The sequence below is a fragment of the Rattus norvegicus genome, chromosome 15, assembly GCF_021556685.1.
Source record: "Rattus norvegicus strain SHRSP/BbbUtx chromosome 15, alternate assembly SHRSP_T2T, whole genome shotgun sequence".
NCBI classification, from domain to species: domain Eukaryota; kingdom Metazoa; phylum Chordata; class Mammalia; order Rodentia; family Muridae; genus Rattus; species Rattus norvegicus.
Window position 1 is genome coordinate 24,424,696 of NC_141548.1, and position 12,038 is coordinate 24,436,733.

The 12,038-nt window shown below is 46.0% G+C and overlaps 1 long non-coding RNA gene across 1 annotated transcript; it reads right to left on the minus strand.

Annotated features, from left to right (window-relative positions):
• Positions 1 to 2,798: 2,798 nt before the first annotated feature.
• LOC102548428 (uncharacterized) lies at positions 2,799 to 11,735 on the minus strand. Its single transcript, XR_015639114.1, has 3 exons — positions 11,581 to 11,735; positions 3,303 to 3,438; positions 2,799 to 3,081 (listed from the first exon to the last, which is right to left on the minus strand). It is a non-coding gene; the product is annotated as an uncharacterized LOC102548428 (long non-coding RNA).
• Positions 11,736 to 12,038: the final 303 nt, after the last annotated feature.

Genomic DNA, 12,038 nt, shown 5'->3' on the forward strand with positions numbered 1-12,038 from the left:
TTTTTTTAAAAAAGGAGAAGTGTGGACAGAGGGGTACACTGTGGGACATACTGTGACACAATACAGCTTCCACGGTGAGATGTTTTCCATGCTTTGGTTCTGTTTACTCGTTTGTTTTGTCTTGTTTTTATTCTATTGTTCAGGGAGTTTGCAAGGACAGAGAGATGCGGGGACAGGGAGATTAGTGGGATTGGGCAGCTTGATGTGAAACTCACAAGAATCAATAAGAAGTTGAAAAAATCTACCAATAAATCAATATACTTTATAAAAAGATGTATGAATGCAGACTCAACAAGAATGGAGTTTAACTTTAAAACCCCAGTAAGGATTGGGGCTTGACTGCAAGGTGTGTAATATCTGAAGAGAGGCAACGGTAGACTTGCCTCTCCTGAGGTGCAGGGACAATGATGGTGAGGGTTGGCCCTTAATAAGACATCTATCATCACCCCCTCGAAGACTCCAAGGGAATATCAAGAGAGAGGGAGAGGAGGACTTAAGAGCCAGAGGCTGGGGAGGAGTGAAACAATGTCCTGGTCATCTCACAAACTCACTGCAAATGTGGCTTTTTTATACGAGACTTTCAGTCCGCCCATCACCATGTGTCATTTTCTTCAGCAGTGTAGCCACTGACAAGTCGTCTGTCCCTGCTCCAATGAATAACTGCCAACTCATGATCATTCAAGCAACCACAATTAAACCCAATGGGCGTCTTCGTTATGGTTTTATTGCTGTGAAGAGACACCATGACCTCGGCAACTCTTATAAAGGACAACATTGAACTGGGGCTGGCTCACAGTTCAGAGGCTCAGTCCACTGTCAACATGGTGGGAAGTGTGTCGGCACCCAGGCAGATGCAGCTGAGAAGGAGCTGAGAGCTTTACATCTGGATCTGCAGGCAGGAGGAAGAGTCAAGCCAGCTGCTAGGCCTGACTTGAGCTTCTGAGACTTCAAAGCCCATCCCCAGTGACTCACTTCCTCCAACAAGACCACACCTCCAAATAGGGCTACCCCCTATGGTCCTAGGGAGGGGGCATTTTATTCAAAACACCAAAGTGGGGGAAGGGGAGTATCAAAATAATAGGGGGCTTGTTAGGAAAAAGTTTTCAGCAGGAAAGACAGGGTGCTAAGGGAGGGTAATAGGGGTGAAAATGAATTGTGTTTGTGTATAAAATTATCAAAGAATAAAACATTAAAATTCTTTTTTTAAAGATTTTATTTATTCATTTTATATATGACGAGTACACTGACACTGTCTTCAGACACACCAGAAGAGAGCATCAGATCTCGTTACAGATGGTTGTGAGCCACCATGTAGTTGCTGGGATTCGAACTCATGACCTCTGGAAGAGCAGTCAGTGCTCTTAGCCGCTGAGCCATCTCTCCAGCCCAACATTAAAATTCTTTATCTTTTCTGTCTCTACCCTTTCATTCCCTCCTTCTCTCTGAAATCCTGGTGTGTTGCCAAGTAACAGTTTCTCTGGGTCACAGAATCACTCGGTGTATAAGAGTAAGACGTTAGTTCACAGTGCACATGGAAGTGGTTGCCTTGAGGGAACTGGCTATCTGGGTCATAGAGCATCTCAATGACAAACAGATGGACTGCAACACTGCAACAAAGACCTCTCTCTCTCTCTCTCTCTCTCTCTCTCGCTCGCTCGCTCGCTGCTCTTCTCTTCTCTTCCTCCCCCTTCCCCTCCCCCTTCTCCCTCTCTCTCTCCCTTTCCCCTCTCTCTCCCTCTCCCTCCCCCCCCTCTCCTCTCTCTCTCTCTCTCATCCACCCCTCCCCATTCCAATATTGTCCTTGCAAAACAAACTTGACTAATAGGGATTGGGGTTAGGCTAAACTTGATTCAGAAAAAAATAGTGTGGCTCTTAATGCAAGATTGTGGAAATTCAGATCTCTCAGACATATCTGAAACCTGGGTGTTGTAACCCTTACACAAAGATGAAGCCCAACCAGACTGAGGAGATCCCTTCAGGTCACACAGTTAACAAGTGATGTGCACCTGTTCCCATCTTAGGAGTCTTCAAACGTACTCCTTTTACCCAGTGTCAAGAGGGTGGTGGTGGTGCACACCCTTAATCTCAGCACTCACGAGGCACAGGCAGGCGGATCTCTGTGAGTTCAAGGCCATCCTGGTCTGCTGGTTGAGTTCCAGGACAACCAGAGCTACACAGAGAAACCCTGTTTCAAAAATCAAAAACAACAAAACCAAGACGAAAGAACATGTACTGAAAATATGCCCTGAGCACATTTGAAACCTAGTTTGGAACCATAAATGTTTCCTATAGAATGTATCAGGGAAACTCCAGAAAACATTCTTCCTGGCAAACATACATCTGATTCCCACAAACTGAATTCAAAGTCATGATCAACTTTTCTGCCCAAAGAGAATCTGTGGTGGTTTGAATATACTTGGCCCAAGGAGAGGCACTATTAGGAGGTGTGGCCTTGTTGGAGTGGGTGTGGCCTTGTTGGAGTGGGTGTGGCCTTGTTGGAGTGGGTGTGGCCTTGTTGGAGTGGGTGTGGCCTTGTTGGAGGAAGTGTGTCCCTGTGGGTGTGGACTTTAAGACCCTCCTCCTAGCTGCCTGAGAAGTCAGTCTTCTGTTTGCCGTCAGAACAGGTGTAGGATTCTTAGTTCCTCCATGACCATGTCTTCCTAGATGCTGCCAGGCTCCTGCCTGTATGAGTATGGACTGGACCTCTGAACCTGTAAGCCAGCCCCAGTTAAATGTTGTCCCTTATAGGGGTTGCCATGGTCATGGTGTCTCTTCACAGCAATGAAACCCTAACTAAGACCGAATTTTCTCATATTTTATTTCATTTTTAAAAGATTTTCTTTTGGCTGAGGATGTACCTTAGTTCAAGGATGGGAATGAATCACTGAATTCAATCTCCAGTACTAAAAAAAAAAAAAATTGTTTTTTTCCTCTGACCACATAATTATGACCATTTGGCAGCTGGTGAAGAGACCAGGGCTGAGGGAAAGGCTGAAGAAGCCCGGCAGACTAGAATTCCAAGATGTCCTCACTCTGTGGCCTTGGAAGAATGCTTCATCTCTCTGCTATGCAATATTGCCACTGGAAGAAAAGAAAAAGCTATTTGGAAAATAAGAACAATTATAAACAGAGAGGGTCTGTGAGTGTCCCTGAGCGATGGCTGCTGGGATGCCTAGAACAAAGGCCTCCTACTCTCCTCCTCTGCCTTCTATCAGCTTCTATCTAGCAGAAGGCCTCTCGGCTATTTCTAGACAACAGACGGCTACCTGCTGTGTGTGCGCTGCACCTGCCCGGACACTTACTTAGAGTCCCCGTATCCTGGAAATCAATGCAGCTGTTTGCCTTCCGACAGAGTTTCCCAGCAACGCGCATTTGAACCGATTCAGGCTTCTCCATCAAGTGTCTCTTTGTGAGCTTCCATAAATATTAGTATTATACCTGCTTAAGGGAAATGAGCAAATGTTATGTTTGTACACCGTCTTTCTTCTGGGATTTTATAACGCTAAGCAAAGAGCCTTTCCTGAGCCGACGCCCACCCTCGGAAGCCTCGAGGTCACAGTGTGCAGCATGTAAATACGCAGATGTTCAGCTGCGTTTCCGGGGTCTTCTATCCTAAGGAAAAGATACAGTCACTCTGTGAACCCTCAAAATCATTTGTTAACAGTCACGGAGGACCCAGGAAATATTCTGACTTCCCTGCACAGGGGTCTACCCTGACATTTTCTTTCTCTCCCTGTCGGGTTATTGCCAAGACACTTAGCAAACAGTATATAAATTTTCCATGTTTTAAGTGTAAATATTCTTCATTTTAAACTCCCTTTGTCCTTTCCACATCTGATTTAAAAGGAAAGCAAACCAGTACTGCTTAAATCCCTCCGGATAGGACATTTCCTCTCCTAGTCATTAAATAGGAGTTTTATTTGTGATTGATAAACAAGCTTATCATATTTTAATAATGAGAGGGTAGGGGGACAGCCTATACACACTGGGTCTGGTGCTTCTATGTGGACTCAGGGAATTGAACTCTGTTTATCGGGTTTGGTGGTAGGTGCTCATACCAGCTGAGCCACCTCTCTGGCCCCTGATTGGCAGTTGTTATTGGCTAGGCAAAGAGGATGCCTTCAATCATCCCAGCACCAGGGAAATAGAGACAGGTAGATCTCTGTGGGTTCAAGGCCAGCCTGATCTACAAAGTTCAGGACAGCTAGGGCTACACGAAGAAACCCTGTCTCAAAAAACAAACTATCAAACAAATCAACAACAAGAAGAAAGAAAGAAAGAAAGAAAGAAAGAAAGAAAGAAAGAAAGAAAGAAAGAAAGAAAGAAAGAAAGGAAGGAAGGAAGAAAGGAAGGAAGAGAGAGAGAAAAGAAAAGAAAGAAAAGAAAAGAAGAGAAAAGAAAAGAAAGAAAAGGGAAAGGAAAGAAAATAAACCAGAAGAAAAAGGAGTAGGAGAAGAAGAGGAAGAGAAGGTTGTTGTTATTAGAAAAATAACAATTAGAAGATTTAAACCCCCATAATTTTACCTGTTATAGTCATTTTTTTTGTACTTCTGATTATTTCCTATTTGTGCTGTCTTTTTGAAGTTGTTTACTGTGTCTTTGTGTGCGACTGGAGGGAGAGGGGCAGGTGTGGCCCAGTGCCTGTGTGAAGGAGGCTAGAACAACTTTGTGGAGTCAGTTCTTTCTGCTGCTCCCCACGTGGGTTCGGGACACTGACCTAGGTCATTGGGAAACCAGTGCCTTTACTGTGGGTGCTGAGTCACTCTGCCTAGGTAGTTTTGAAGTTTTGTTTGCTCTTGGTGGATTGGTTGGGTCTTGCTTGACTTGTATGAGACTAGATCTTACTATGTTGCCCAGGCTGGCCTTGAACTCCTGATCCTACAGCACCACCCCGTGAGTATTGGGATTACCGTGTCCAGCTGTCTTTCCTGTCCAGCTGTCTTTCCTGTTCCTACATCCAAGCGTCTTCTTTTCCTTTGCATTATTGCCTTCCATTAATAATCTGCGTTTTTATGTCACCATTATGCGCGTTTCATACTCTACAACAAAACTTTCTGTCACGTTTCAGTTCCACTTTTATTTTTTGTATTCCTTAGGGCAGCCACTTTGCTTTTACATGTTGTTGGTATTGGTATTATTATCATTACTATTGTTGTTGGGTTTTTGGGGTTTTTTTAGACATAGTTTCTCTGTGTAGCCTTGTCCTGGAGCTTGCTCTGTGGCCTCAAACACAGAGATCCACCTGCCTCTGACTCCCAAGTGCTGCTGGGAAGAAAGACATGTGTCATCACCACCCAGCCTGCTGCTGCTGTTGTTGTTGTTGCTGTTGTTGTTATAGAGTGGGTCTCACTATGTAGATCTATGCAGTTCTTGCTGTCCAAGTGCCACCCACTGTGGAGAGAGGTGGAACTACAGACGTGACGGCAGCGATAAAAAGGCAGATGCCAGGAGCCTGTGTAACCACCAGGAGTCAAGGTGATATCTGGGCCTGGGACACCACCAAGGGCCATGGCTGGGTCAGTGACCCTACTGCAGCTGGGTCTGTGCTGATGTCTGTGGCCCAAGCTACTACCAATGGCTATGCAGATGTCCCTAGTCTAGACTGCCACCTGAGTCCAAGTACTGTGCTGAGCTGTCCCTGCCCTTCACCTGCCACAGGAGAGCTGGCCCTGCCTCTCACCCGGCAACAAGGGAGAGCTGGCTCTGATAGCAAGGGTGGGTGGGAGGGTTGAGGGGTGCAGGAGAGCTATCTGCGCCCCTCACTGGCTGCAACACTTGGAAGAGTGGTCCCTGCTCTTTTCCTGGGCTGCACAGCAGAGCTGGGACAAGTTAGTGTCAGGGGAAGGATGAGCTGGCCCCGAGGTGGTGAGAGTAGAAACTGGCCCTGCCCCTTCCCTGGGTAAAGTGGGAGAGCTGGTCCCGGTGGCCTGGGCTCAGGAGAGCTGGCCCAACTCAGCTACCACCCAGGCCCAGATCCAGGACTCTGAGTTGGTCCACCCCAACATCTATGAACCGCTGGACTGTGTGAAAAGCCTGCTTCTACAGATCCAAATCTACAGGGCCTCCATGACCCAGGGTAACAACAGGATGTCTGAGAGGAGCCCCAGTGAGGATCCAGTATTGATAGTGCAGCAAAAGCCAGAGGCCTCGAGCCAGATCAATGAACATTTGAAAGTAAAGCTATCTGGGCAAAAGGGTGTATTGGGTGACACACCTTGACACACTGTGACACACTGCAGCTTCCACAGAGAGATTTTTGTGGTTGGTTGATTGGTTGGTTTTCTTCTGGGGGTGGGGGGAACATTAAAAGGACAGAGGGCAGATATGAAGGGACAGTGAGATGAGTAGGATAGGGTGCATGATGTGAAGTCACAAGGAAACAATGAAAATTTTTAATTACAAAAAAAAAGAGAAGTAAACCATTACATGTACACATTGTGTAATGTTTGAACCATGTAAACCAGGGTGTCTTCAAGCATCTACTTCTTCTTCTTAGACATTTATTACTTCTCACTATGCCATCCTGGCTGTCCTGGAACTCTGTGCCGATCAGGCTGGCCCACAACTCCCAGAGGTCTGCTTGTCTCTCTGCATTGTGAGCGCTGGGACTAATAGCATTCGCCACCACGCCCATCCAATGGTAGGTAATTCCTTGATGGAGAGAATCTTCACGGCTGCTTTTCGTAGCCTTTTAGGTTGCGGTACATTATCATTATCTATAGTCACCGGTGTCATACAATGGCCCTGGGGACATCCTCGTTGTCATCCGACGGTCACTGACATTGCAACAGTACAGAGACCCATTAAGGGAAACCCGTTCCTTCTAGGCAAGAACATGAAACCTCTGGCCTGGGTGGAATCCTAACCCTCCAAGCTACCCAAAGCAAGTTCATGCGGCCATGCATGCCAACACCAGCCAAGGACCACTTCCAGGGAGGCAGGCTCGCCTTAAGCCAACGATTCTCAACCTGTGGGCCATGCCCCCTTTTGGGTTCTCACAGATGTTCTGTATATCAGATGTTTACACTGCCATCCACAACAATAGCAAAATTAAAGCTCTGTTGTTTCCTTAACAAAATCTCAATCATTTTACCAATGAAGACTCGGGAGCCAGATGCCGGGGTGAAAGCCTACTAGCTCAGAGAGGCAGAGAAAACTCCCGGCTGACCTTCCTCCTCAGCTGACGTCCCACCAGCAATGCCCCACTTTCAGGCCATCTCGAAAAGCAACTTTCTTCAAACTCCCTCTCTATGGTTTTCTTTCCTTTTTTTTAAAGATTTATTTATTTCATGTATGTGAGTACACTGTCGCTGTCTTCAGACACACCAGGAAAGGGCATCAGATTCCATTACAGATGGTTGTAGGCCACCAGAAACAGGTTTTCCCAGTGAAGCCCAGGGTCCACAGTGTGATTGAATACCCCGCAGCAGTGTCATAGCAGGGAAATAATGAGATGGTTGGAGGTCACCGCAACGTGGGGAACTGTATTAAGTCGTCTCAGCACTGGGAAGATTGAGAACCACTGTCTTGAGCCATCCTACGGAGGCAGGAGGAATGCTTGCGCCTATGAGGAGATATTTTTCTTTTGCTTCCCAGAATTCCCTCTCAAATCTCAACAAGTGGAGCCATACTGCTTCATAAACCAGCCCCCCCCCTTTTTTTAAATGAATTACTCTGAAAAGCTGTTGTTTCTTTACTTTTCCAAGCATGCTTTTCCTAACACCTTGGCTTTGTTCTTCTTCTAAATCCCTCTTCCCCCACCTTGTGACCTGTATGCTGGTGTAACTCGAGACATGACGGTTTCCTTCTCTCCCCTCCCCTCCCCTCCCTTCCCCTTCCCTCCCCTCCCCTCCTCTCCTCTTCTCTTCTTTTCTCTTCTCTTTCCTCTCTCTTCCAGGCAGCTACTAAAATTTAAAGCTTACCTGTCTTGGAATTTTTTCTTTTAAACCCTAATAAAACTATTCTCCTTAAAAAAAAAATCTTTCTTTGATTTTCAAACTTTTTCTGTCCTTTAATTCTTCAATCAGTAGAGAAACAAACCTATCCCCTGTACGTGAAACATGACACCATCACCTCATACCTGTAAGGCAACCTTCCCCTAACTCTTCCTCACCCTCTTCTGCCTGGCTTCTGGTAACCACTATTCACTCTCAGCCTCTATGAGATCAGGTTAAGATTACATGGACTGGGGGTTGGGGATTTAGCTCAGTGGTAGAGCGCTTGCCTAGGAAGCGCAAGGCCCTGGGTTCGGTCCCCAGCTCCGAAAAAAAGAACAAAAAAAAAAAAAAAGATTACATGGACTGGTGTCATAGTTATTTATCAATTGCTGTGATAAGGCACCATGACGAAGAAAACTGTGATGGTTTGAATGTGCTTGGTCCAGGGAGTGGCACACCAACAAGGTGTGGCCTTGTTGGAGGAAGTGTATCATTGTTGGGGTGGACTTTGAGACCCTCTACCTAGTGGCCTCTAAAAGAACCAGTCTTCTTCTGTTTGCCTCTGGAACAAGATGTAGACCTCTCAACTTCTGCCCCATGCCTGCCTGGATGCTGCCATGATCATATCTTGATGATAATGGCCTGAACCTCTGAACCTGTAAGCCAGCCCCAATTTAAATGTTGTCCTTTGTAAGAGTTACCTTGATCATGGTGTCTGTTCACAGCAATAGAAACCCAACTAAGACAGAAACTTATAAAAGAAAGCATTTAATTAGTTAGTGTTCATTGTTCTAGAGGGTCAGAACTATCTATCAGTAGACTTCCAGAAAGCAGTGGTGTCTGTTGAATCAAAGAAGTCTTATCTTTCCTTGGGCAAACAACTTCGGAAGCAGAAATTGTAGCCCCCTACAGCTGCAATGGCTTCCTCATTCTCAAGTCCCTCACCCGCTCCTAGAAAGTGTCCCAGCCATCTTGTATCCCTGGCAGATCTCTCTGCTTGCTGTGGGAGAGAGGCTGACTCTCACTGTGGCTAACCCACACAGCCTCATTTGTTGAGGTCAGACTATAGTCCTTTCTGCCTTTGTCTCTTTATGCTTCCTCAGACATCTAGCAACTATCCTGGCAGGGAGCATGGCAGCAGGCACGCATGGCACTGAAAGCTCGGATCCTTATCCTCAGAGAGACAGAGAGAGCTAACTGGAAATAGCCACTGCCTCACAGCCCGCTCCCAAGTGACACACCTCCTCCAATGCTCGCCTTCTAATTCTTCCCAGACAGTTCCACTGGGGACAAACATGAACCTGTGGAGACCATTCTCACTCAAACCACCACAGTGAGTGAGATCATGTGGGACTTGACTCTGTTTGTTTCTTCCTGTGTAAGCCACTTAACAGAATGATCTCATTTCATTCCTGTCACAAATGGTAATGCTACATTATTTTCTTTTTTTTTTTTTTTTTTTTTTTTTGGTTCTTTTTTTCGGAGCTGGGGACCGAACCCAGGGCCTTGCGCTTCCTAGGTAAGCGCTCTACCACTGAGCTAAATCCCCAGCCCCATTTTCTTAGAGTCATAGGCTGTTCCACTGTATGTCGAGACCATATGTTCTTTACATAGCCAGTTTTTTTAAATGGCTTTTGTCAGTTTGATGGTTCACATCTTTAAGCCCAACACTCAGGAGGCAGAGGCAGGAGGATCTCTGGGAGTTCTAGACCAGCCTAGTCTACATAGCCTGTTCCAGGCCAGCCAAGAAAACATAGTGAGACTCTGACCCCCCCCCCCAAAAAAAAAAGAAAGAAAAAAGAAAAAGAAAAAAAAGGCTTGGTGCTGGAGAGCTAGCTCAGCGGTTAAGAGCACTGGCTGCTCTTTCAGAGATCCTAAGTTCAATTCCCAGCAACCACATGGTGGGTCATAATCATCTATAATGAGATGCCCTCTTCTGGCCTGCAGGCATATACCAAATCAGAACACTGTATCGATAGTAAAGAAACAAATCTTTAAAAAAATTTTAAAGGCTTATTTTTTTAAAGATTTATTTATTTTTTAATATATAAGTACACTGTAGCTGTCTTCAGACACATTACAGATGGTTGTGAGCCACCATGTGGTTGCTGGGATTTGAACTCAGGACTTCTGGAAGAGCAGTCAGTGTTCTTAACTGCTGAGCCAGCTCTCCAGCCCCAAAGGCTTATTTTCATCCAATCAGTTTGATAAAATATCTTAACAATCGCGTCCAACATTTACTGTCACTTGAGGACAATCTCTGAGACCAGAATTATAAATTTGTCCTAAATGTAGATAAACGACTTACTGTTTGCATTTAAGACACCCTCTTACTCTGCATTTGTAAAAATCTGGGGTTGGGGATTTAGCTCAGTGGTAGAGCGCTTGCCTAGAAAGCACAAGGCCCTGGGTTCGGTCCCCAGCGCCGAAAAAAAAGAAAAAAGAAAAAGAAAAAAATCTAAGGTACAGGGAATATCATAAGTGATTTGACCTTGGGAAACTATGAAGTTTTCTGGAGATGGATTTACTGGGGGTTGTTAGGTCCATGTGCTGTGAGCGCTAGGAACTGAATGCTCCTCTTCTGAAAGACAAGTAGTTCTTTGGTTTGGGGAGGTATTGTTTTTTGTTTCTGCTCTACTGAAAATGCATTGCAACACTCCGGCAGTGCCTTCCTTGTTCCTTTCAACATCTTGTTCTGCAGCTTCCCAGTTTCCGTCACCCGTTTTGCTCCGATGCCAAAGAGACAGGCTCGAAAGCTTGGCAAAAGTCTTGAAGTTCTTCGCTCCCTCTGCCATGACATTGGCTTTCTCCCTTTCGTGGACATCGTCCATGAGCATCACAGGTTCTGGTAGCTGGACGGTCAGCAGAACTGCCTCTCTTCTTGGAGGCTTCGGGGAGGGATGAGGGGAAGTGTGAACTTGGAGCAGTATCCCTCTGGGAACTGCACACTGGACCGTAGCGATTCGGTGGGTTTGTTGTGTCTCCTTGGCTCTACAGAAACGCCAATGGTGTTGGTTTTTTATGGATACAAGCCGCCCTGAGTTTTCAAGGCTGAAACCCCTGCTAGCTCAGACCTTGGGGTGGTATCTCACTATAGGGCACCTCACTACGGGCCCGATGGGGTCAGACCAGAGGTAGAGCAAAAGGCACTGCAGCCTACTTTCACCGGCCAGGCCTCACATTTGCGGATCTTATGTGCCAGCTGGTAGGACCAAATGTCCACTGGCAATAATTTAATAGTCTCTTGGGGTGGGGACGTAGCTCAGTCGGTAGAATGCTTGCCCGGCATGCACAGAGCTCTGCATTTAATCCCCAGCCCTGAACAAACCGGATGTGGTGGCACACAGCTGTAATCCCAACACTCCATTACGTAGTGATTTTGAAGCTAGCCTGGGCTACATGAGACTCAGATTAGTTTATACGTGTACCATGTATTTAAGTGGTTCCAGCGCCTCTGACTTGCTAAGCAGTCAGAAAATCCTATTAATACGTGAGATCCATTTTGGTCTTGATTTTGTGGTATTGAGGATCCATTGCTGGGGAAGGGTACTAACCCCAAACTACATTCTCAGCCCTGAGATGTATGTTTTCAACAAGATTAATGACAAGTCAAACGAGTGAGAAAGAAAAGTATAGGCCTTACCCTAACAGCTTTCAAATTAGTTTATGTCATTAGCCAACACGAAGGGGCAGCCTGAAGAAAAAATGTTCCACGCGATCGATAAAAAGCATTATCTGCTGACCTAGAAAGGCCACGCTTGCCTCTGTCAGGAACTGCCAGCGTCTCTGCGGAAGAGCGCCAGACCGGAAGGCAAGAGAGCCAGACCGGAAGACAAGTAGCCCCTGCCTGCCATGCTCCACTCCGAGCCTCTGGGCAGAGTCTGACCTTCTCAGCCACCAAGCCAATCTCAGGCTTGGTCAGACAACGCACGGGTCACTCAAAGAGCAGTACGTCTGTGTCCTTAGTCCTCGTGTGGTTAAATATTATTTCAAACACAGTTTTGTAATAACTGGACATTTTTTTAATTGGCTGAAAGTTGGTTTTCACTTGATTTTACCCAAAAGGCTGAGAAGCACTTCATTAAAAATCACTTTATTTAC